At 39.6% G+C, this 26,090-nt stretch overlaps 1 protein-coding gene across 1 annotated transcript in view; it reads right to left on the bottom strand.

Moving 5' to 3' along the window:
* Positions 1-26,090, bottom strand: part of CNTNAP5 (contactin associated protein family member 5) — an 886,402-nt gene that overhangs the window by 87,554 nt on the left and 772,758 nt on the right.

Genomic DNA, 26,090 nt, shown 5'->3' with positions numbered 1-26,090 from the left:
GAATTGAGCAAGCAAAGAAACAACTAGTTTCCCAAATTTAGAACAACTATATTAAAAATATACATCCAGATTACGAGTTTTGCGTTATGAGCTGCTCGGTAATAACTTGAAAGTTATTTCCACTGATCAACTTTAACAGCGCTGCTATTACAGGTTTTCCAAAAACCTGCGTTAGCGGGCAATATGGCAGCGTTGAGCTCCATACCACACACAAATACCAGCACTGCTTTGAGCTGGTTTTACGTGCTCATGCACGATTTCCCCATAGACCTCAATGGGGAGAGCCGGCTGAAAAAAAAGCCTAACACCTGCAATAAAGGAGTGTAAAGCTCCGTAACGCAGATCGATTGATTCCTATGGGAAAAGAAAATTTATGTTTAAACCTAACACCCTAACATAAACCCCGAGTCTAAACACCCCTATTCTGCCGCCCCCAACATCACCGACACCTACATTACACTTATTAACCCCTAATCTGCTGCCCCCAATGTCGTCGCCACCTACATAAATGTATTAACCCCTAGTCTGCCACTATACTAAAGTTATTAACTCCTAAACCTCTGTCCTCCCACATCACTAAAACTAAATAAATATATTAACCCCTAAACCTAACCCTAAGTCTAACCCTAACACCCATAACTTTAATATAATTAAAATAAATCTAAATAACAATTACTATTATTACCTAAATAATTCCTATTTAAAACTAAATATGTACCTGTAAAATAAACCCTAAGCTAGCTACACTACAATATAACTAATAGTTGCATTGTAGCTATCTTAGGTTTTATTTTTATTTCACAGCTAAGTTTGTATTTATTTTAACTAGGTAGACTAGTTAGTAAATAGTTATTAACTATTTACTAACTATCTAGTTAAATAAATACAAATTTACCTGTAAAATAAAAACTAACACCTAACATTACACTAAAATTAAATAAATTACATTAATTAAATACAATTAACTAAATTACAAAAAAATAAACACTAAATTACACAAAATAAAAAATTATCAAATATTTAAACTAATTACACCTAATCCAATAGCCCTATCAAAATAAAAAAGCCCCCCCAAAATAGAAAAAACCTAGCCTACACTAAACTGACAATGGCCCTTAAAAGGGCCTTTTGTGGGGCATTGCCACAAAGAAATCAGCTCTTTTACCTGTAAAAAAAAAAATACAAACGACCTCCAACAGTAAAACCCAGCCCCCACATAACCAACCCCCCAAAAAAAACCTACCTAAAAAATCTAAGCTCCCCATTGCCCTGAAAAGGGCATTTGGGTGGGCATTGCTGGAATTTAGCTCTTTTTCTGTACCAAAAGTCCCTAATCTAAAAATAAAACCCACCCAATAAACCCTTTAAAAACCTAACACTAACCCCTGAAGATCCATTTACAGTTTTTGAAGACCGGTCATCTATCCTCATCCAGCCGGGAGAAATCTTCATCCAAGCTGGCAGAAGTCATCAACAAAGCTGGGAGAAGTCTTCATCCAAGCGGCAAGAAGTCGTCCTCGAGGCGGGCCGAAGTCTTCATCCAGACAGCATCTTCTATCTTCATCCTTCCGATGCAGAGTGGTTCCATCTTCAAGACATCTGGCACGGAGCATCCTCTTCTTTCGTTGGCTCTTCAAGAATGAAGTTTCCTTTAAATGACGTCATCCAAGATGGCGTCCCTTGAATTCTGATTGGCTGATAGAATTCTATCAGCCAATCGAAATTCAAGGGTAAAAAACCTATTGGCTGATGCAATCAGTCGATAGGATTGAACTTCAATCCCATTGGCTGATCCAATCAGTCAATAGGATTGAGCTTGCATTCTATTGGAACAGCCAATAGGATTTTTTACCCTTTAATTCCAATTGGCTGATTCTATTCTATCAGCCAATCAGAATTCAAGGGACACCATCTTCAATGAAGTTATTTAAAGGAAACTTCATTCTTGAAGACCCAGTGAAAGAAGAGGATGCTTCGCGCCGGATGTCTTGAAGATGGAGCCGCTCCACGTCTGAAGGATGAAGATAGAAGATGCCGTCTGGATGAAGACTTCTGCCCACCTTGAGGATGACTTCTTGCCGCTTGATGAGGATGGATGTCCAGTCTTCAAAAACTGTAAGTAAATCTTTGGGGGTTAGTGTTAGCTTTCTTTAAGGGTTTATTGGGTGGGTTTTATTTTTAGATTAGGGACTTTGGGCACAGAAAAAGTGCTAAATGCCCTTTTAAGGGTAATGCCCATCCAATTGCCCTTTTCAGGGAAATGGGGAGCTTAGTTTTTTAGGTATTTTTTTTTTGTGGGGTTGGTTGTGTGGGTGGTGGGTTTTACTGTTAGGGGTTGTTTGTATTTTTTTTTTCCAGGTTAAAGAGCTGATTTCTTTGGAGCAATGCCCCGCAAAAGGCCCTTTTAATAATAGTAATAGCAGCGGTAGTGAAAAAGCAGCGTTATGAGGCTTTTTAACTCATAACGCAATACTCGTAATCTAGCCGTTTGTATTTTATCCCCACCCAAAAAAAAAAAACCCTGACATATTCTTATCCTAAGTGATAAGGGAATAATCCCTCTTCAAGATTATGGATACGTTCATTGAGGAAGGTCTTCTATCTAAAACACTTTTAAACAATAGCTTATTGTCTCTTATTGTTCTTGTCAGGGTAACTGTGAGTAACATGAAATAAACTACAGATATACCACATGATTTGATATTCCATTTGAGTTAATATCAAATTTGACATGAATTGTGTGGTTTATAACTAAAACAGACCAACCCCGCTTTTTCCTGATTAACATAACATCTGAGAACAGTGGAATTGCTTTCAAAGATTTACTGCCTAAGGTGTGAAGTTAAAGTTCCTATCATATCACAAGCCAGAAGTTCCCAATTATCCATTTAAAAGAAGGCCAGGGTAAAGAATTTTTTCCTTATCTAAAAACCCCCCAGTCGTTCTGTCTACAAGAATAAGGGAATATACAGGCTTGTTCAAAGGATACAGCTGTCTTCATCTAAATGGAAATTGGTACCTGCTGTGTTAGATAAAAATCTATGCTGGCTAACAGAGAGACATGTTTAACCCTATGAGTGCTGAAAGCATATAAAAATTTAAATCGTAATTTTAAAAAGAGAAGTTAGAAATTCATCTATATGAACTGTATAATTCTAAATGATTTAATAGATACCCAGACTGTATAAATATATATATATATATATATATATATATATATATATATATATATATATATATATATATATATATATATATACAGAGAGAAGTGCACTCACAGGAACGAACAACTGGCTCAATAACATTGTTAGCCTGTTCTATGGCGATTTACCACCTGGGTGCAGCTTTTTAGCCCAGTAATGCTTTTCACAGAGTAGAACTTTCCTGTAGTATATCAGTCTGATCCCACCTATTACGGTCAGTTCAGCGCCGAAATACCAGATGTGGACTCCTTGCTCAGTGTGCTTAGAGGAATACTGCTACACCTCACTGACGAGGCCCAATGAAGGCCGAAACGATTGTCTGGGGTTGCTTTGTTCCTTGTTCAGAGAGGAATTACCTGGTATTTCGGTGCTGGACTGACCGTAATAGGCGGGATCAGACTGATATACTACAGGAAAGTTCTACTCTGTGAAAAGCATTGCTGGGCTAAAAGAAGTTGCACCCAGGTGGTAAATCGCCATAGAACAGGCTAACAATGGTATTGAGCTGGTTGTTCATTCCTGTGAGTGCATTTCTCTCTGTGTGTATTTAGTCTCCCTATGGGAAAAAGGGGAAACCAGACATGGACTCCTTGCTCAGTGTGCTTAGAGGAATACTGCTACACCTCACTGACGAGGCCCAATGAAGGCCGAAACGATCGTCTGGGGTTGCTTTGTTCCTTGTTCAGAGAGGAATTGCCTGGTATTTCGGTGCTGGACTGACCGTAATAGGCGGGGTCAGACTGATATACTACAGGAAAGTTATACTCTGTGAAAAGCATTGCTGGGCTAAAAGAAGTTGCACCCAGGTGGTAAATCGCCATAGAACAGGCTAACAATGGTATTGAGCTGGTTGTTCATTCCTGTGAGTGCATTTCTCTCTGTGTGTATTTAGTCTCCCTATGGGAAAAAGGGGAAACCAGACATGGACTCCTTGCTCAGTGTGCTTAGAGGAATACTGCTACACCTCACTGACGAGGCCCAATGAAGGCCGAAACGATCGTCTGGGGTTGCTTTGTTCCTTGTTCAGAGAGGAATTGCCTGGTATTTCGGTGCTGGACTGACCGTAATAGGCGGGGTCAGACTGATATACTACAGGAAAGTTATACTCTGTGAAAAGCATTGCTGGGCTAAAAGAAGTTGCACCCAGGTGGTAAATCGCCATAGAACAGGCTAACAATGGTATTGAGCTGGTTGTTCATTCCTGTGAGTGCATTTCTCTCTGTGTGTATTTAGTCTCCCTATGGGAAAAAGAGGAAACCAGACGTGGACTCCTTGCTCAGTGTGCTTAGAGGAATACTGCTACACCTCACTGACGAGGCCCAATGAAGGCCGAAACAATCGTCTGGGGTTGCTTTGTTCCTTGTTCAGAAAGGAATTGCCTGGTATTTCGGTGCTGGACTGACCGTAATAGGCGGGATCAGACTGATATACTACAGGAAAGTTCTACTCTGTGAAAAGCATTGCTGGGCTAAAAGAAGTTGCACCCAGGTGGTAAATCACCATAGAACAGGCTAACAATGGTATTGAGCTGGTTGTTCATTCCTGTGAGTGCATTTCTCTCTGTGTGTATTTAGTCTCCCTAAGGGAAAAAGGGGAAACCAGATGTGGACTCCTTGCTCAGTGTGCTTAGAAGAATACTGCTACACCTCACTGACGAGGCCCAATGAAGGCCGAAACAATCGTCTGGGGTTGCTTTGTTCCTTGTTCAGAGAGGATTTGCCTGGTATTTCGGTGCTGGACTGACCGTAATAGGCGGGATCAGACTGATATACTACAGGAAAGTTCTACTCTGTGAAAAGCATTGCTGGGCTAAAAGAAGTTGCACCCAGGTGGTAAATCGCCATAGAACAGGCTAACAATGGTATTGAGCTGGTTGTTCATTCCTGTGAGGGCATTTCTCTCTGTGTGTATTTAGTCTCCCTATGGGAAAAAGGGGAAACCAGACGTGGACTCCTTGCTCAGTGTGCTTAGAGGAATACTGCTACACCTCACTGACGAGGCCCAATGAAGGCCGAAACGATCGTCTGGGGTTGCTTTGTTCCTTGTTCAGAGAGGAATTACCTGGTATTTCGGTGCTGGACTGACCGTAATAGGCGGGATCAGACTGATATACTACAGGAAAGTTCTACTCTGTGAAAAGCATTGCTGGGCTAAAAGAAGTTGCACCCAGGTGGTAAATCGCCATAGAACAGGCTAACAATGGTATTGAGCTGGTTGTTCATTCCTGTGAGTGCATTTCTCTCTGTGTGTATTTAGTCTCCCTATGGGAAAAAGGGGAAACCAGACATGGACTCCTTGCTCAGTGTGCTTAGAGGAATACTGCTACACCTCACTGACGAGGCCCAATGAAGGCCGAAACGATCGTCTGGGGTTGCTTTGTTCCTTGTTCAGAGAGGAATTGCTTGGTATTTCGGTGCTGGACTGACCGTAATAGGCGGGATCAGACTGATATACTACAGGAAAGTTATACTCTGTGAAAAGCATTGCTGGGCTAAAAGAAGTTGCACCCAGGTGGTAAATCGCCATAGAACAGGCTAACAATGGTATTGAGCTGGTTGTTCATTCCTGTGAGTGCATTTCTCTCTGTGTGTATTTAGTCTCCCTATGGGAAAAAGAGGAAACCAGACGTGGACTCCTTGCTCAGTGTGCTTAGAGGAATACTGCTACACCTCACTGACGAGGCCCAATGAAGGCCGAAACAATCGTCTGGGGTTGCTTTGTTCCTTGTTCAGAAAGGAATTGCCTGGTATTTCGGTGCTGGACTGACCGTAATAGGCGGGATCAGACTGATATACTACAGGAAAGTTCTACTCTGTGAAAAGCATTGCTGGGCTAAAAGAAGTTGCACCCAGGTGGTAAATCACCATAGAACAGGCTAACAATGGTATTGAGCTGGTTGTTCATTCCTGTGAGTGCATTTCTCTCTGTGTGTATTTAGTCTCCCTATGGGAAAAAGGGGAAACCAGATGTGGACTCCTTGCTCAGTGTGCTTAGAAGAATACTGCTACACCTCACTGACGAGGCCCAATGAAGGCCGAAACAATCGTCTGGGGTTGCTTTGTTCCTTGTTCAGAGAGGAATTGCCTGGTATTTCGGTGCTGGACTGACCGTAATAGGCGGGATCAGACTGATATACTACAGGAAAGTTCTACTCTGTGAAAAGAATTGCTGGGCTAAAAGAAGTTGTACCCAGGTGGTAAATCGCCATAGAACAGGCTAACAATGGTATTGAGCTGGTTGTTCATTCCTGTGAGTGCATTTCTCTCTGTGTGTATTTAGTCTCCCTATGGGAAAAGGGGAAACCAGGCGTGGACTCCTTGCTCAGTGTGCTCAGAGGAATACTGCTACACCTCACTGACGAGGCCCAATGAAGGCCGAAACGATCGTCTGGGGTTGCTTTGTTCCTTGTTCAGAGAGGAATTGCTTGGTATTTCGGTGCTGGACTGACCGTAATAGGCAGGATGTGTGTACACACACATACACATACATCCATCACTCCAAATATATACATACCAATATTAATCAACAGTATTGTACACATTTAAAAATTTTTTTTTTAAAAACAAGTAATTAATATTGGTATGTATATATTTGGAGTGATGGATGTATGTGTATGTGTGTGTATATATATATATGTAGGTGCATATAATTATGTATTTATATATATATATATTTTTAGTGCAGAGATTTATATGTTTTTACAGCTTTTAGCTTATGTATCTACAGATCCACTTTTTATTATTATGTACTACACTGGTTATTATCATCATCATAACTTTCATTTTTTTATTATTTTTAAAATGTATTGATTTTTATATTGTCTATATCAATAATAATAGTGATATTTTAGGTACTATTACTATTTTATTATATGATACAGAGTGGTCACATTATTCATTTAAGGTCTTTTTATTTTCTATATATTTATTATTATCCAATTGTGCTATGTTTCGTATGATGCGGTATTGGTCCACCTTAAATGTGTGAATAGTACAGACGATCGGGTCTCATGACATGGTCACATGACCCTGTTTAGACCAATCACGCATCAGGAAGTTTAATCCAATGAACCGCGAGCTAGTGTAACCAATCAGTGGACGGAAATTTCGTCCGTGGTCACACGCCGCGGGTTTTTAAATCACTCTTGATCTAAAAGTGTAAGTATCTCCGTACTTCTATCCCTCTGAGGAAGAAGGCAACTTCGAAACGCGTCAGGGACGCAGTACGGTACCAACTGAGTGATTTTTATTTATTTGCTGGGCTGGTGCATTATTTGATTCGCCACTTGATGTTCTCCTATTATTGGTTTTTAACTTACCTCATATTGATTGAGGTCGCTTAGTGTGAGTGGGCTGACATCTGAGGCTTATATATGTGTATATGTTTTAATTAATAAAGGCGTACTTCACTATTGTTGGGCACTTTTGTCTGTTTCCTTTTCACATATCATCGGAGACATCTGACTGGGTGGCGAAGATTCGGCACTCAACCCGGTTTTTCACAGCACATTGGATATATTGTTTCTTTTACATCAGTGAATCAGCTTACGGATGACAACCTACATTGATCCTGGAATAACATCTATACTTTGGTGATCACTTACCTCATACGGATTGAGGTTGCCTGAAGTAAGTTCTTAGTTATAGGGGCTGTTTTTTGCCCCACAACTTTATACTCCGCAGAAGAAAGGCGCAGAATATAAACTCTTTTGACCTGATATTCTTTCTAGCCGTGGAGACAAGCTGGGAGTCTCCACAAATCCTTTTTTTCAGCAGCCTTTCTGAACATCTAAATAGATCTGTGGACTTGTGCTATTACGCATATATATTTGTATTTATTTCAGTTATATTATACGGGATTTATTATATCCTACTGTTCACATTTGCGATCATTATTTATGTATTTACACATACATTTATATTTATACGTCACTTAATAGAACTAATACAGCGCGGGTATCACGTCTTTTTCACACATATATATATATATATATATATATATATATATATATATATATATATATATATATATATATATATATATATATATATTGTATATATATATATATATATATATATATATATATATATATATATATATACAATTTTTAGATATCTACATATATATATATATATATATATATATATATATTGTATATATATATATATATCTCAATGTAGAATTTACAGTAATTGAGGTTCTGAGGCCAAGTTAGAATTGAGCAAGCAAAGAAACAACTAGTTTCCCAAATTTAGAACAACTATATTAAAAATATACATCCAGATTACGAGTTTTGCGTTATGAGCTGCTCGGTAATAACTTGAAAGTTATTTCCACTGATCAACTTTAACAGCGCTGCTATTACAGGTTTTCCAAAAACCTGCGTTAGCGGGCAATATGGCAGCGTTGAGCTCCATACCACACACAAATACCAGCACTGCTTTGAGCTGGTTTTACGTGCTCATGCACGATTTCCCCATAGACCTCAATGGGGAGAGCCGGCTGAAAAAAAAGCCTAACACCTGCAATAAAGGAGTGTAAAGCTCCGTAACGCAGATCGATTGATTCCTATGGGAAAAGAAAATTTATGTTTAAACCTAACACCCTAACATAAACCCCGAGTCTAAACACCCCTATTCTGCCGCCCCCAACATCACCGACACCTACATTACACTTATTAACCCCTAATCTGCTGCCCCCAATGTCGTCGCCACCTACATAAATGTATTAACCCCTAGTCTGCCACTATACTAAAGTTATTAACTCCTAAACCTCTGTCCTCCCACATCACTAAAACTAAATAAATATATTAACCCCTAAACCTAACCCTAAGTCTAACCCTAACACCCATAACTTTAATATAATTAAAATAAATCTAAATAACAATTACTATTATTACCTAAATAATTCCTATTTAAAACTAAATATGTACCTGTAAAATAAACCCTAAGCTAGCTACACTACAATATAACTAATAGTTACATTGTAGCTATCTTAGGTTTTATTTTTATTTCACAGCTAAGTTTGTATTTATTTTAACTAGGTAGACTAGTTAGTAAATAGTTATTAACTATTTACTAACTATCTAGTTAAATAAATACAAATTTACCTGTAAAATAAAAACTAACACCTAACATTACACTAAAATTAAATAAATTACATTAATTAAATACAATTAACTAAATTACAAAAAAATAAACACTAAATTACACAAAATAAAAAATTATCAAATATTTAAACTAATTACACCTAATCCAATAGCCCTATCAAAATAAAAAAGCCCCCCCAAAATAGAAAAAACCTAGCCTACACTAAACTGACAATGGCCCTTAAAAGGGCCTTTTGTGGGGCATTGCCACAAAGAAATCAGCTCTTTTACCTGTAAAAAAAAAATACAAACGACCTCCAACAGTAAAACCCAGCCCCCACATAACCAACCCCCCAAAAAAAACCTACCTAAAAAATCTAAGCTCCCCATTGCCCTGAAAAGGGCATTTGGGTGGGCATTGCTGGCATTTAGCTCTTTTTCTGTACCAAAAGTCCCTAATCTAAAAATAAAACCCACCCAATAAACCCTTAAAAAACCTAACACTAACCCCTGAAGATCCATTTACAGTTTTTGAAGACCGGTCATCTATCCTCATCCAGCCGGGAGAAAATCTTCATCCAAGCTGGCAGAAGTCATCAACAAAGCTGGGAGAAGTCTTCATCCAAGCGGCAAGAAGTCGTCCTCGAGGCGGGCCGAAGTCTTCATCCAGACAGCATCTTCTATCTTCATCCTTCCGATGCAGAGAGGTTCCATCTTCAAGACATCTGGCACGGAGCATCCTCTTCTTTCGTTGGCTCTTCAAGAATGAAGTTTCCTTTAAATGACGTCATCCAAGATGGCGTCCCTTGAATTCTGATTGGCTGCTGGAATTCTATCAGCCAATCGAAATTCAAGGGTAAAAAACCTATTGGCTGATGCAATCAGTCGATAGGATTGAACTTCAATCCCATTGGCTGATCCAATCAGTCAATAGGATTGAGCTTGCATTCTATTGGAACAGCCAATAGGATTTTTTACCCTTTAATTCCAATTGGCTGATTCTATTCTATCAGCCAATCAGAATTCAAGGGACACCATCTTCAATGAAGTCATTTAAAGGAAACTTCATTCTTGAAGACCCAGTGAAAGAAGAGGATGCTTCGCGCCGGATGTCTTGAAGATGGAGCCGCTCCACGTCTGAAGGATGAAGATAGAAGATGCCGTCTGGATGAAGACTTCTGCCCACCTTGAGGATGACTTCTTGCCGCTTGATGAGGATGGATGTCCAGTCTTCAAAAACTGTAAGTAAATCTTTGGGGGTTAGTGTTAGCTTTCTTTAAGGGTTTATTGGGTGGGTTTTATTTTTAGATTAGGGACTTTGGGCACAGAAAAAGTGCTAAATGCCCTTTTAAGGGTAATGCCCATCCAATTGCCCTTTTCAGGGAAATGGGGAGCTTAGTTTTTTAGGTATTTTTTTTTGTGGGGTTGGTTGTGTGGGTGGTGGGTTTTACTGTTAGGGGTTGTTTGTATTTTTTTTTCCAGGTTAAAGAGCTGATTTCTTTGGAGCAATGCCCCGCAAAAGGCCCTTTTAATAATAGTAATAGCAGCGGTAGTGAAAAAGCAGCGTTATGAGGCTTTTTAACTCATAACGCAATACTCGTAATCTAGCCGTTTGTATTTTATCCCCACCCAAAAAAAAAAAACCCTGACATATTCTTATCCTAAGTGATAAGGGAATAATCCCTCTTCAAGATTATGGATACGTTCATTGAGGAAGGTCTTCTATCTAAAACACTTTTAAACAATAGCTTATTGTCTCTTATTGTTCTTGTCAGGGTAACTGTGAGTAACATGAAATAAACTACAGATATACCACATGATTTGATATTCCATTTGAGTTAATATCAAATTTGACATGAATTGTGTGGTTTATAACTAAAACAGACCAACCCCGCTTTTTCCTGATTAACATAACATCTGAGAACAGTGGAATTGCTTTCAAAGATTTACTGCCTAAGGTGTGAAGTTAAAGTTCCTATCATATCACAAGCCAGAAGTTCCCAATTATCCATTTAAAAGAAGGCCAGGGTAAAGAATTTTTTCCTTATCTAAAAAACCCCCAGTCGTTCTGTCTACAAGAATAAGGGAATATACAGGCTTGTTCAAAGGATACAGCTGTCTTCATCTAAATGGAAATTGGTACCTGCTGTGTTAGATAAAAATCTATGCTGGCTAACAGAGAGACATGTTTAACCCTATGAGTGCTGAAAGCATATAAAAATTTAAATCGTAATTTTAAAAAGAGAAGTTAGAAATTCATCTATATGAACTGTATAATTCTAAATGATTTAATAGATACCCAGACTGTATAAATATATATATATATATATATATATACAGAGAGAAGTGCACTCACAGGAACGAACAACTGGCTCAATAACATTGTTAGCCTGTTCTATGGCGATTTACCACCTGGGTGCAGCTTTTTAGCCCAGTAATGCTTTTCACAGAGTAGAACTTTCCTGTAGTATATCAGTCTGATCCCGCCTATTACGGTCAGTCCAGCGCCGAAATACCAGGCAATTCCTCTCTGAACAAGGAACACAGCAACCCCAGACGATCTTTTCAGCCTTCATTGGGCCTCGTCAGTGAGGTGTAGCTATATTCCTCTAACCACACTGAGCAAGGAGTCCACGTCTGGTTGCCCCTTTTTTCCCATAGGGAGACTAAATACATACAGAGAGAAGTGCACTCACAGGAACGAACAACTGGCTCAATAACATTGTTAGCCTGTTCTATGGCAATTTACCACCTGGGTGCAGCTTTTTAGCCCAGTAATGCTTTTCACAGAGTAGAACTTTCCTGTAGTATATCAGTCTGATCCCGCCTATTACGGTCAGTTCAGCGCCGAAATACCAGATGTGGACTCCTTGCTCAGTGTGCTTAGAGGAATACTGCTACACCTCACTGACGAGGCCCAATGAAGGCCGAAACGATTGTCTGGGGTTGCTTTCTTCCTTGTTCAGAGAGGAATTGCCTGGTATTTTGGTGCTGGACTGACCGTAATAGGCGGGATCAGACTGATATACTACAGGAAAGTTCTACTCTGTGAAAAGCATTACTGGGCTAAAAGAAGTTGCACCCAGGTGGTAAATCGCCATAGAACAGGCTAACAATGGTATTGAGCTGGTTGTTCATTCCGGTGAGTGCATTTCTCTCTCTGTGTATTTAGTCTCCCTATGGAAAAAAGGGGAAACCAGACGTGGACTTCTTGCTCAGTGTGCTTAGAGGAATACTGCTACACCTCACTGACGAGGCCCAATGAAGGCCGAAACGATTGTCTGGGTTGCTTTGTTCCTTATTCAGAGAGGAATTGCCTGGTATTTCGGTGCTGGACTGACCGTAATAGGCGGGATCAGACTGATATACTACAGGAAAGTTCTACTCTGTGAAAAGCATTGCTGGGCTAAAAGAAGTTGCACCCAGGTGGTAAATCACCATAGAACAGGCTAAAAATGGTATTGAGCTGGTTGTTCATTCCTGTGAGTGCATTTCTCTCTGTGTGTATTTAGTCTCCCTATGGGAAAAAGGGGAAACCAGACGTGGACTCCTTGCTCAGTGTGCTTAGAGGAATACTGCTACACCTCACTGACGAGGCCCAATGAAGGCCGAAACGATCGTCTGGGGTTGCTTTGTTCCTTGTTCAGAGAGGAATTACCTGGTATTTCGGTGCTGGACTGACCGTAATAGGAGGGATCAGACTGATATACTACAGGAAAGTTCTACTCTGTGAAAAGCATTGCTGGGCTAAAAGAAGTTGCACCCAGGTGGTAAATCGCCATAGAACAGGCTAACAATGGTATTGAGCTGGTTGTTCATTCCTGTGAGTGCATTTCTCTCTGTGTGTATTTAGTCTCCCTATGGGAAAAAGGGGAAACCAGACATGGACTCCTTGCTCAGTGTGCTTAGAGGAATACTGCTACACCTCACTGACGAGGCCCAATGAAGGCCGAAACGATCGTCTGGGGTTGCTTTGTTCCTTGTTCAGAGAGGAATTGCCTGGTATTTCGGTGCTGGACTGACCGTAATAGGCGGGATCAGACTGATATGCTACAGGAAAGTTATACTCTGTGAAAAGCATTGCTGGGCTAAAAGAAGTTGCACCCAGGTGGTAAATCGCCATAGAACAGGCTAACAATGGTATTGAGCTGGTTGTTCATTCCTGTGAGTGCATTTCTCTCTGTGTGTATTTAGTCTCCCTATGGGAAAAAGAGGAAACCAGACGTGGACTCCTTGCTCAGTGTGCTTAGAGGAATACTGCTACACCTCACTGACGAGGCCCAATGAAGGCCGAAACAATCGTCTGGGGTTGCTTTGTTCCTTGTTCAGAAAGGAATTGCCTGGTATTTCGGTGCTGGACTGACCGTAATAGGCGGGATCAGACTGATATACTACAGGAAAGTTCTACTCTGTGAAAAGCATTGCTGGGCTAAAAGAAGTTGCACCCAGGTGGTAAATCACCATAGAACAGGCTAACAATGGTATTGAGCTGGTTGTTCATTCCTGTGAGTGCATTTCTCTTTGTGTGTATTTAGTCTCCCTATGGGAAAAAGGGGAAACCAGATGTGGACTCCTTGCTCAGTGTGCTTAGAAGAATACTGCTACACCTCACTGACGAGGCCCAATGAAAGCCGAAACAATCGTCTGGGGTTGCTTTGTTCCTTGTTCAGAGAGGAATTGCCTGGTATTTCGGTGCTGGACTGACCGTAATAGGCGGGATCAGACTGATATACTACAGGAAAGTTCTACTCTGTGAAAAGCATTGCTGGGCTAAAAGAAGTTGTACCCAGGTGGTAAATCGCCATAGAACAGGCTAACAATGGCATTGAGCTGGTTGTTCATTCCTGTGAGTGCATTTCTCTCTGTGTGTATTTAGTCTCCCTATGGGAAAAGGGGAAACCAGGCGTGGACTCCTTGCTCAGTGTGCTCAGAGGAATACTGCTACACCTCACGGACGAGGCCCAATGAAGGCCGAAACGATCGTCTGGGGTTGCTTTGTTCCTTGTTCAGAGAGGAATTGCCTGGTATTTCGGTGCTGGACTGACCGTAATAGGCGGGATCAGACTGATATACTACAGGAAAGTTCTACTCTGTGAAAAGCATTGCTGGGCTAATAGAAGTTGCACCCAGGTGGTAAATCGCCATAGAACAGGCTAACAATGGTATTGAGCTGGTTGTTCATTCCTGTGAGTGCATTTCTCTCTGTGTGTATTTAGTCTCCCTATGGGAAAAAGGGGAAACCAGATGTGGACTCCTTGCTCAGTGTGCTTAGAAGAATACTGCTACACCTCACTGACGAGGCCCAATGAAGGCCGAAACAATCGTCTGGGGTTGCTTTATTCCTTGTTCAGAGAGGAATTGCCTGGTATTTCGGTTCTGGACTGACCGTAATAGGCGGAATCAGACTGATATACTACAGGAAAGTTCTACTCTGTGAAAAGCATTGCTGGGCTAAAAGAAGTTGCACCCAGGTGGTAAATCGCTATAGAACAGGCTAACAATGGTATTGAGCTGGTTGTTCATTCCTGTGAGTGCATTTCTCTCTGTGTGTATGTCTCTGTGTGTGTGTGTGTCTATATATATATATATATAAAATGCAATTCAGATTTGTAACATATTAAATTAAAATTGTAATAATCCCATTTTTTAAATATATAACACGTTTTTTGTTTTTTCTTTCTATCTTCCAGATGGGGCTAATAGATGCTGATACAGGATTGCCTGCAAGGGGTGACCTAAGTCATATCATATGGTTATACACTAAATATTTATATAACTTTAAATACATCTCTCAAAATATTATAGTAGAATGTATAAGAAGTCTATATAACTATTTTCTATTTTAGCAAAGAATCGATTATACTAGTGTGTGATATCAAATTGTACATTTTAAATTATATTAAAGGGAAATATATGCTGTTCACAAAGTTTATTAATAATGAAAATTAAAGTAAATAAAATAAGCATTTTATAGGTTAGATATTTGAACTGCAGCAATATTTGAATGAAACTGTTTGTCTTTGTCTGCTGCCCCCTAGGGGATTAAAACTGGTGTGACAGCCAAATGAATTGTCTATTAGAACACATGCAAATCCAAATAGCCAATCAAATGTTTCAGCTCGAAGGGCCAATAAATGCTCAGCTCCGTTAGGGCCAATCCAAGACAAGCACCGTGTGGCATAACCAAAAGGTTCACTGATGATTAGAATAAAAAAGGGGTGGGATTATATTGTGTTATATAACTTCAAGCAAGAGAAAGAAAAAAGGGCTAAGACTCTCATGCTGAATTTTGACTGACAAACTGCTGCCTTGGGATCCAGTCTACATAAAGCAATCTGGGCCTAATTTTTATCCATCTTGCAAAAATTACCTATTTTAATTTATGAATTGAAATTGGATTTATCAGAGAAACTCTGAAAACTGAAACATTGATTTGATTTGGGTAAAGTATATAGAAATACATTCATTGTTGCTACAGTTTAATTGAAGTCAGTCATTTTAAAAGGGCACTTTGTATTCTAACTTGCATTCATAATCCTGTGTAGTTTAAAACTAGTCTTTTGTTTGCCAAGTAATTTATAATTGCAGCCATAGAAATATATTTTAGAATTTGTCTTAATTGTAGATAATTAAGAATTTATTTCAGCTCAGATAAATTGGCATAGGAGTTGGTTGTTTGCACAAATAATATATATAATTTCTGATGTTTTAAATTAGAGTTATATAGGATAAATTGTAGGCTAAGTAGTTTAGTTGTACTGGTCTGAAAGTTAGTGGCCCATAATTTGGTATTTCATTGTGGTGATGTAATGCAATTCAATTGTGAATAAGGTTAATTCTAAAGGTACATTTGGTTTGCTTTGTAAAGAATATTGTAACAGTTTAAGCTTGTATAGTTTGATTCATATCTGGTTTATATAAATATAATTCAATGTGTTTATAACTTTAACTAATATAAAGAATTTAGGAATTTATATTTATTTAATTGTTCCGTATATGCATTTTATTGGTGGTTTGTTTTAAAGAATAATTATTAAATAAATTGTATTATAACCCTGCCATATACTGACATTCTTAATCTTCTCCAAGTCTTAAAAAGATTGAAAATTATTTATATTACTTGGCTATACAGGGAGTGCAGAATTATTAGGCAAATGAGTATTTTGACCACATCACCCTCTTTATGCATGTTGTCTTACTCCAAGCTGTATAGGCTCGAAAGCCTACTACCAATTAAGCATATTAGGTGATGTGCATCTCTGTAATGAGAAGGGGTGTGGTCTAATGACATCAACACTTTATATCAGGTGTGCATAATTATTAGGCAACTTCCTTTCCTTTGGCAAAATGGGTCAAAAGAAGGACTTGACAGGCTCAGAAAAGTCAAAAATAGTGAGATATCTTGCAGAGGGATGCAGCACTCTTAAAATTGCAAAGCTTCTGAAGCGTGATCATCGAACAATCAAGCGTTTCATTCAAAATAGTCAACAGGGTCGCAAGAAGCGTGTGTAAAAACCAAGGCGCAAAATATCTGCCCATGAACTGAGAAAAGTCAAGCGTGCAGCTGCCAAGATGCCACTTGCCACCAGTTTGGCCATATTTCAGAGCTGCTACATCACTGGAGTGCCCAAAAGCACAAGGTGTGCAATACTCAGAGACATGGCCAAGGTAAGAAAGGCTGAAAGATGACCACCACTGAACAATACACACAAGCTGAAACATCAATACTGGGCCAAGAAATATCTCAAGACTGATTTTTCTAAGATTTTATGGACTGATGAAATGAGAGTGAGTCTTGATGGGCCAGATGGATGGGCCCGTGGCTGGATTGGTAAAGGGCAGAGAGCTCCAGTCCGACTCAGACGCCAGCAAGGTGGAGGTGGAGTACTGGTTTGGGCTGGTATCATCAAAGATGAGCTTGTGGGGCCTTTTCGGGTTGAGGATGGAGTCAAGCTCAACTCCCAGTCCTACTGCCAGTTTCTGGAAGACACCTTCTTCAAGCAGTGGTACAGGAAGAAGTCTGCATCCTTCAAGAAAAACATGATTTTCATGCAGGACAATGCTCCATCACACGCGTCTAAGTACTCCACATCGTGGCTGGCAAGAAAGGGTATAAAAGAAGAAAATCTAATGACATGGCCTCCTTGTTCACCTGATCTGAACCCCATTGAGAACCTGTGGTCCATCATCAAATGTGAGATTTACAAGGAGGGAAAACAGTACACCTCTCTGAACAGTGTCTGGGAGGCTGTGGTTGCTGCTGCACGCAATGTTGATGGTGAACAAATCAAAACACTTACAGAATCCATGGATGGCAGGCTTTTGAGTGTCCTTGCAAAGAAAGGTGGCTATATTGGTCACTTATTAGTTTTTGTTTTGTTTTTGAATGTCAGAAATGTATATTTGTGAATGTTGAGATGTTATATTGGTTTCACTGGTAAAAATAAATAATTGAAATGGGTATATATTTGTTTTTTGTTAAGTTGCCTAATAATTATGCACAGTAATAGTCACCTGCACACACAGATATCCCCCTAAAATAGCTATAACTAAAAACAAACTAAAAACTACTTCCAAAACTATTCAGCTTTGATATTAATGAGTTTTTTGGGTTCATTGAGAACATGGTTGTTGTTCAATAATAAAATTAATCCTCAAAAATACAACTTGCCTAATAATTCTGCACTCCCTATATATATATATATATATATATATATATATATATATATATATATATATATATATATATATATATATATATATATATATATATATATATATATATATATATATATATATATATATATATATCAGCCAAAAAGAAGTGCACTCTCAGGGCTTTCACAACAAACGGAGTTACTTTATTTGTAACGTTTTCTGAGGTCTCGCCTCCTTCATCAGCATGCTCCTGCTGATGAAGGAGGCGAGACCTCCGAAAACGTTACAAATAAAGTAACTCCGTTTGTTGTGAAAGCCCTGAGAGTGCACTTCTTTTTGGCTGATATATTACTACAAAGTTGCACGCAGGCGGTTTCCTTACTGAGGCCAAGATCTGGTATTTGGATACTTATATATCATGTCGGTTTAGTGCACTTGAGAAAACTTGATCGTGTTTGAATGTTTTTTTGCTGTTTAAAAAGATAGATAATCCCTTTATTACCATTCCCCAGTTTTGCATAACCAACAGTTTTAATAATACATGTTTTACCTTTGTAATTACCTTGTATATATCCCTCTGCAAACTTCCCCCTTATTTCAGTTGACAGACTTGCATTTTAGCCAATCAGTGCTCTCTCCTAGGAGCTTCACGTGCATGAGCTCAATGTTATCTATATGAAACACATGAACTAACACACTCTAGTGGTGAAAAACTGTCAAAATGCTTTCAGATTAGAGGCGGCCTTCAAGGTCTAAGAAATTAGCATATGAACCTCCTAGATTTAGCTTTCAACTAAGAATACCAAAGGTAACAAAGAAAAATTGGTGATAAAAGTAAATTGGAAAGTTGTTTAAAATTACATTCCCTATTTGAATCATGAAAGTTTATTTTGGACTTGACTGTCCCTTTAAGGTCTTTTAACTGAAACAATAGATTTGATATTTTGAATGCAATAAATCTTTATTGAATGATAATAGTGGTGCTGCTGTCTTTTTATGCATTTGCTAGCATTGGGATATTGTGCAGGGCTTTGCACCCATCATCATCACACTGGTGTTGGATAGATTTTCAATTTGTGTATGAACTTATAAAATGTATGACTGTATGCTTCAATTTGGTGATTTTGATATATATGATTACAAATAGTATGTTGTTTGATATTTAACTTGAAAATATCTGACTCATATCTTAAAGGGCCATAATACCCAAATGTTTAAACACTTGAAAGTGATGCAGTATAGCTGTAAAAAGCTGACTAGAAAATATCACTTGAACATCTTTATGTAAAAAAAGAAAGATATTTTACCTCAAAAGTTTCTCAGTAGCCACATCCTATTGTAAAGGACATCTAAGCAGCCAATCAGTAGGTCTGTCCCGGGACAGCCGAAGAAGCGAGCTTTCGTGCACACTCATCTTATTTCCCTATTCAGTGTAAGGAAGTTTGCAATGAAATCTCATGAGAGTTAAGTGAAATCTTATGAGATCACAGTAAAAGAGTTCATGACCTCAGCACTATTGATGTTGATTGGCTGCTGTTCATTTCTTAATTTTTTTTTTTTTTTTTTTACCTGCAAGTGGGCTGCAGCTGAGTATAACTTTTTACACAGAACTTACTATGGTGAGCTGAGGAAATTGTGAGGTAAAATATCTTCCTTTTTTATATAGAGATGATCAGGTGATATTTTCCTGTCAGCTTTTTACAGTTGTACTGCATCAGTTTCAAGTGATTTAGCATATGAGTAATATGTCCCTTTAAAGAAACTAACAAATATAGCTGTCAATTTAAACCAGAATAGGCAACAATAGGGATATGGAACCCAAAATTATTTTTTCATGGTCCAGATAGAGCATGTAATTCTAAACAAAATTATATAAATTTTAAAAAAATTATATTTTTCTTCTATTATCAATTTCTTTGTTCTCTTGGTATTTTTTTTTTTTTTTTTAAAGCAGAAACATAAGGGCCTTGATCCGATATAAATCGTCGCCCGCAAAAGCCGGCGATGCCAAATTTTGCCCGGGTTTGGTATCCTATATACGGTGTAACTTAGAAGTTACGCGTGTATATTTTTGCCTTCGCCCGTAGTTATTTTGCCCATAGACTGACATACAAAACACGCGCAGTTATACAGCATAAGGACTTATGCATGCAGATTTCAGAAAATCTACTCCATTCTCATCTCGCCACAAATTGCAGGCGTAGCAACCCTTGCACTGGCTTAGAAACCAATGTAACTCTCTGAAGGCCTAACAAATGCATGCTCAACAACATACATATCAGCAGCTTGATCAAAAATAGTTCACCTCTTCAAAGCATTTATTATTCCTGTCCCTGCAAGTGTGTCAAACCAATCACAAAGGGGTGCATCATGAGGCACAAGGGGTGCATCATTGGGCACAAGGGTGCATCATGGGGCACAAGGGGTGCATCATTGGGCACAAGGGTGCATCATGGGGCACAAGGGGTGCATCATTGGGCACAAGGGTGCATCATTGGGCACAAGGGGTGCATCATGGGGCACAAGGGGTGCATCATGGGGCACATGGGTGCATCATTGGGCACAAGGGGTGCTGAAGCTCTACAATCCCCTGTTGTTCTGTTTACACATGCTGATTCTATAGTTGCTGCTGAGGTCCCTGGTCATGATGCTGCCCCTGCTGCAGCTGGTCATCGAATTACATACTGAGGATTTCCACTGCATGTAAGTGAAACTACTACATCCCACCCCCATTCCCTTAACCACCCTAATTACTGAAAATATATCATTAGTTTAATTCATGTTTTGGTCACTATGATTTATTGACTATTATTTAGAAGAATGAAAATGGATGTTTGTACCTTATGTTCACACCTTCTGTAAAAACATTATTATTTAGATATAAATACCCATGTGCAGTGATAGGCAAGGTGTCCTTCACTAAAGGTCTTTACCTTAGAAAATGTCTGCCACAACCTTGGCTCGTGCCTATCCCTGCACATGTGTCAATTTCTGTTGGATGTGAGAAACCTTGATTTACATCTTATAATTGAATATCACTATATGTACCCTTCATACACAACTATGTGATGTGGAACATTATTAGTTAAAAAAAGGAATTTTAACTCGCTGCAGTATGCATTTTTATAGCATTTCCTTCTCCCCAGGGAGAAGTAAGTGCTATCAAAATGTATCCTGCAGTGAGTTACAATTCCTTTTTTTAACTAATAGTGTTCAAAACCATTGTCTTATGCATAAGCACTCCAGCCAACAAATAAAGTCTATTGACAGTAGGCATTTTACTGGCATCCCCCAAATATTTGTGTATGTTTCAACAATATTAGTGTACTAAAACACCCCTCACATGGATGTGGATGACAATTATGTGGTAAATAACAGAGGACAAGATTTATGCTGAAATCTAACAATATTTTTTTTTTTTAGGCTTCTTAGATGAGGGGGCTGAGTTGCCTGGAGTGGTTCTCCTGGGTTGTGTGGATTCAGAGGTTTCTGCAGGAGTGCTGGCCACAGATGAGAGGCTGGAGGCAGTGTCCTGCTGGTGTGTGAAATGCTCCACCAACACACCCAACAGTTGGTTTTGTTCCCGCCATCTGTTGTCAGTCTGCATCTGCATATCCGAAATAACTCTCATCATCTGAGACTGGTTTTGGACTATACCATTTAAAGATGCTGCCATGTCCCGTTGCAGCTTAATGGAACGCTGGAGTAAAGTCTGCGTTGGTCTCTCTGTATTTTCTTGCAGCTTGCTATGAGCCTCCTCTGGAGGGAAATATATTCATCGCCCATGGGAGAATACAGAGGATCTACAGGCTGTTCACCAGCAGGGATAATAGGTGCAGGTTCACCTCTAGCTGCTGTTGCATCTGGAACATCCTCAGCTTCTGCTGCATCTGGAACATCCTCAACTGGTGCAGCATCTGGAACATCCTCAGCTGGTGCTGCCTGAGGAACTACTACAGCTGGTGCTGCCTGAGGAACTACTACAGCTGGTGCTGCATCAGGGACAAATACAGCTATATGCTCCTCTTCAGATGCTGGAGCTTTTCCAAGGGAAGCGGATGGTGGAGCTCTCCGGGTGGACTGGTAGTCCCATTGCCGACTGGTGTGCGACCACTCAGCCTGTCCAGTTTGCATGTCCTGTATGGTTGTGGTGGAGGCATTCTCTGGACTGGTGGTTGCGGTGGATGCATTCTCTGGACTGGTGGTTGCGGTGGATGCATGCCCGTTTGCACCCTGGTCACAGGAGGTTCTGTGGAGGAGTCAAATGATGAGAGGTATTAGTACAATCATATATATATCCATGTGGGCATACAATGTACATTGATACATGCTAGGGCCTATACTCATTCTCATGTCAAACTCTATAACATGCAAGTGCACATTGTGATTTGTGATATGAGGGTTTTTAATATGCAAAGTATACATGTATGTGTTTCATACAATAGTTATGTGTACATGTCAGTGATGGAGAAAATGTGTTCTTTAAGTGACACTATGGTCACACAATTTCCTTTAGCCTGAAGTAGGCACATAACGTTTCAATGTGTTAAGTTGCATTAAATTGACATTAAACGCACTTTTATTCTTTCATGATTCAGCTAGAGCATGCAATTTTAAACAACTTTCTAATTTACTTCCATTACCTAATTTGCTTCATTCTCTTGATATTCTTTGCTGAAAAGCATATCTAGATAGGCTCAGAAGCTGATGATTGGTGGCTGCAAATCAATGCCTCATGTGATTGGCTCACCCATGTCCAATGATATTTAATAAACAAAGAATATCAGAATAATGAAGCAAATTAGATAATAGAAGTAAATTGGGATGTTGTTTAAAACTGTATTCTCTATTTGAATAATGAAATAAAAGGATTTGGTTTAATGTCCCTTTAATGTGAAATATAAATGTAGATGTTTTTGTTAGTAGGTCAAATACCATGCTCCTCATTGTGTACATGAATGTGTGACATTAAAGAATATTATATCTCAAATACATATAATACTGGTGTGTGGGATGTTACTCACCAGCATTCTGTGCTGATGTTGCAGCCCCTGAGTCACAAGCCCCTGGAAGTCCACGGACTGCTGTTATGCTCAGAGACCTGCGTATTATCTCCTGCCATTCATTGTATTCAGCCTCTTGGGGAGGACCACCGCCTGTTCCCCTCTGGTACATGGCTTCTTGGCCCATTTTCTCCTTCACTCGCCTCTTGCAGTCGTTCCATCTTTTCTTTAGCCCATCGACATTCCTCCTCTGCTGGGCCACACTGTTGACTGCCTCCTTGACCAACAGCCATGCATCCCTACGCCTTCAGGCAACTCCTTTGCCCTTCTCTTGGCCAAAGAGGGCAATGTGGTTCTCCATGACGGCCTGGACTAGCGCTAGATTTTCAGAAAAGAGAAGTTCGGGCACCTCATGCGCTCATCGTCCGTGGTCGCCTGGCTTCCTCCCTGGGATGTCCCTGGTGTGGGTTCCTCCCTATCCTCTCCCTGCACCCTCTATCCCTCTTCTATGTATGCCTGGTCTCGGGGCAGCCCCACTCCCATCATCCCTTCTGGATCTCCCTCTCCCCACTCCACTTACTCCCTGACGGGGACCCTGCTGCTCCTCCTGTCCATAATCCTCTCCCTGCAACTCCCGTCAACCCTAGCTCTCCCTATCATCCTCAAACTACACACACTCACACACTCACACTCACTCCCACTTCAATCACACAGAATCACAACCAAACACTCAGCCTATCACACTGTAAAAGATAAATAAAATGTGTGAGGTGTTAGAAAAAAAAAGTGTTGTGTGTTTTGTATTTGTATGTATGCAAAATGTGTGCAATATGTAAAAAAAAGTGTAAGTAAATGTACAGGCTTAACCAAACACAAATCCAAATATCCGACCTAACTAACTTTGATGAATTGCGCCTCTCTCACTGCTCTCACTAATAATCACTATACTCACTATAGCTCCAAGAACCAACCAAACACACTAAAGAAAATGGCGGCTGCACATGGGTTTATGTATGAATTTTGAATGGCGTAATTACGTAGCGCATCTTTTAGAACTGGCGGTTATTTTTTACGATCCGTAGCCTAATTTGCATCAAACTACTCTTTATTGAGACTTTACGTGAACAGAATACTGGCGTAAGTACTTGCGACTACTAAAATGTGTATTTGCGCTGTTTTTCATTCTTACGCCAGTTTAGCATCTAACGACGCAGTGTATTGGATAGCTCGAGTTGGGAGGTGAAATTACGGGCGCTTGCGCCGAAAACTACGCCGTATATCGGATCGCGCCCAAGATCAGGAGTCTACCCATGTCTGGAGCACTACATGGTAGCAGTTTTGCAAGAATGTTTTCCATTTACAAGAGCACTAGATCACATCCAATTTCCTAATATATATATATATATATATATATATATATATATATATATATATATATATACTGTGTATATATATATATATATATATATATACTGTATATAATTACGTATATATATATATATATATACTGTATACTATATATATATATATACAGGGAGTGCAGAATTATTAGGCAAATTAGTATTTTGACCAGATCATCCTCTTTATGCATGTTGTCTTACTCCAAGCTGTATAGGCTCGAAAGCCTACTACCAATTAAGCATATTAGGTGATGTGCATCTCTGTAATGAGAAGGGGTGTGGTCTAATGACATCAACACCCTATATCAGGTGTGCATAATTATTAGGCAACTTCCTTTCCTTTGGCAAAATGGGTCAAAAGAAGGACTTGACAGGCTCAGAAAAGTCAAAAATAGTGAGATATCTTGCAGAGGGATGCAGAACTCTTAAAATTGCAAAGCTTCTGAAGCATGATCATCGAACAATCAAGCGTTTCATTCAAAATAGTCAACAGGGTCGCAAGAAGCGTGTGGAAAAACCAAGGCGCAAAATAAATGCCCATGAACTGAGAAAAGTCAAGCGTGCAGCTGCCAAGATGCCACTTGCCACCAGTTTGGCCATATTTCAGAGCTGCAACATCACTGGAGTGCCCAAAAGCACAAGGTGTGCAATACTCAGAGACATGGCCAAGGTAAGAAAGGCTGAAAGACGACCACCATTGAACAAGACACACAAGCTGAAACGTCAAGACTGGGCCAAGAAATATCTCAAGACTGATTTTTCTAAGGTTTTATGGACTGATGAAATGAGAGTGAGTCTTGATGGGCCAGATGGATGGGCCCGTGGCTGGATTGGTAAAGGGCAGAGAGCTCCAGTCCGACTCAGACACCAGCTAGGTGGAGGTGGAGTACTGGTTTGGGCTGGTATCATCAAAGATGAGCTTGTGGGGCCTTTTCGGTTTGAGGATGGAGTCAAGCTCAACTCTCAGTCCTACTGCCAGTTTCTGGAAGACACCTTCTTCAAGCAGTGGTACAGGAAGAAGTCTGCATCCTTCAAGAAAAACATGATTTTCATGCAGGACAATGCTCCATCACACGCGTCCAAGTACTCCACAGCGTGGCTGGCAAGAAAGGATATAAAAGAAGAAAATCTAATGACATGGCCTCCTTGTTCACCTGATCTGAACCCCATTGAGAACCTGTGGTCCATCATCAAATGTGAGATTTACAAGGAGGGAAAACAGTACACCTCTCTGAACAGTGTCTGGGAGGCTGTGGTTGCTGCTGCACGCAATGTTGATGGTGAACAGATCAAAACACTGACAGAATCCATGGATGGCAGGCTTTTGAGTGTCCTTGCAAAGAAAGGTGGCTATATTGGTCACTGATTTGTTTTTGTTTTGTTGTTGAATGTCAGAAATGTATATTTGTGAATGTTGAGATGTTATATTGGTTTCACTGGTAAAAATAAATAATTGAAATGGGTATATATTTGTTTTTTGTTAAGTTGCCTAATAATTATGCACAGTAATAGTCACCTGCACACACAGATATCCCCCTAAAATAGCTATAACTAAAAACAAACTAAAAACTACTTCCAAAACTATTCAGCTTTGATATTAATTAGTTTTTTGGGTTCATTGAGAACATGGTTGTTGTTCAATAATAAAATTAATCCTCAAAAATACAACTTGCCTAATAATTCTGCACTCCCTGTATATACTGTATATAATTATGTATATATAGGTATATCACGTGGG

This window comes from Bombina bombina, chromosome 1 (genome assembly GCF_027579735.1).
Source record: "Bombina bombina isolate aBomBom1 chromosome 1, aBomBom1.pri, whole genome shotgun sequence".
In the NCBI taxonomy this organism is placed as follows: domain Eukaryota; kingdom Metazoa; phylum Chordata; class Amphibia; order Anura; family Bombinatoridae; genus Bombina; species Bombina bombina.
Note: the sequence above shows the minus strand (reverse complement) of the source record. Positions and strands in the feature narration are given on the sequence as shown.